Here is a 1,029-nt window from a genome sequence, read left to right as displayed (position 1 = left end):
TTTAGAGTCGGAAGACAACCATATAAGGCAAAGCTTAACACCAAAATTTGAAGCCATGGCTGACATGACTCTCTGTAAATTTTTTGCTCCAACCACTGCCAACATCCGTACTAGACCCATAGTCAATGTGGGAGACAATGGATTCAAGCTCAAGATGGCTCTCATCAATATGGTGCAAGCGAGCCAATTTTGTGGAAAGGCACATGAAGATGTGAGTGCAAATCTCCAACACTTTCTAGAGATCTGCAGCACTTTCACCATCAATGGAGTAACCAAGGATGCCATACTACTTTGCCTCTTCCCATTTTCACTTTTGGGGAAGGCGAAGCAGTGGTTTTATGCCAACAAAGACAGAAACACTACATGGGATAATTGCTCCACTGCCTTCCTAGCAAAGTTCTTTCCCATAGGCAAGACCAATGCTTTGCATGGGAGAATTTTAAGTTTTCAGCAATAACATGATGAATCTATCCGTGAGGCATGGGAACACTTTCAAGACTATATATCAGAATGCCCTCATCATGGGATGGAGAATTGGCTACTCATGTAGATGTTCTACCATGGGTTGACCAACAGTACCCGTGAGACCATGGATGCTACTGCTGGAGGTGCATTCTTGTCACTTACACTTCTAGCTACGACCACTCTTGTGGAGCAGATGGCCTCCAACCAAGGCTGGAATGAAGAACGTGTTCAGACTGGCAAGAGAGGTGGAGGTATGCATCAACTCAAGGAGGTAGACATGCTATCTGCCAAGATGGACCTACTGATGAAGAAGCTCGAAGACTGAGCTAATGAAAAGAAAGAATTCATGCACATTCATGATTCCAGCATGACATGTGAAGTATGTGGAAACACTGGGCATTCAGGGAATAGCTGTCCTAAAACCCAAGAGGATGTGAACTTTGTCAACAACAACAACTACTATAGTCCTCAATAGAATCAAGGATGGAACCAGCAACAGAGGCCAAACTAACAAGGTAACAACCAAGGTAACTATCAAGGTAATAATTATAATAACTTTAATCA

General features: G+C 43.1%; 1 non-coding gene across 1 annotated transcript; it reads right to left on the bottom strand.

Annotated features, from left to right (window-relative positions):
* Positions 1-419: 419 nt before the first annotated feature.
* LOC136547659 (small nucleolar RNA R71) lies at positions 420-528 on the bottom strand. Its single transcript, XR_010781622.1, has one exon. It is a non-coding gene; the product is annotated as a small nucleolar RNA R71 (small nucleolar RNA).
* Between the last annotated feature and the right edge of the window lie 501 nt (positions 529-1,029).

Source organism: Miscanthus floridulus, chromosome 3 (assembly GCF_019320115.1).
Source record: "Miscanthus floridulus cultivar M001 chromosome 3, ASM1932011v1, whole genome shotgun sequence".
Taxonomy (NCBI): domain Eukaryota; kingdom Viridiplantae; phylum Streptophyta; class Magnoliopsida; order Poales; family Poaceae; genus Miscanthus; species Miscanthus floridulus.
Note: the sequence above shows the minus strand (reverse complement) of the source record. Positions and strands in the feature narration are given on the sequence as shown.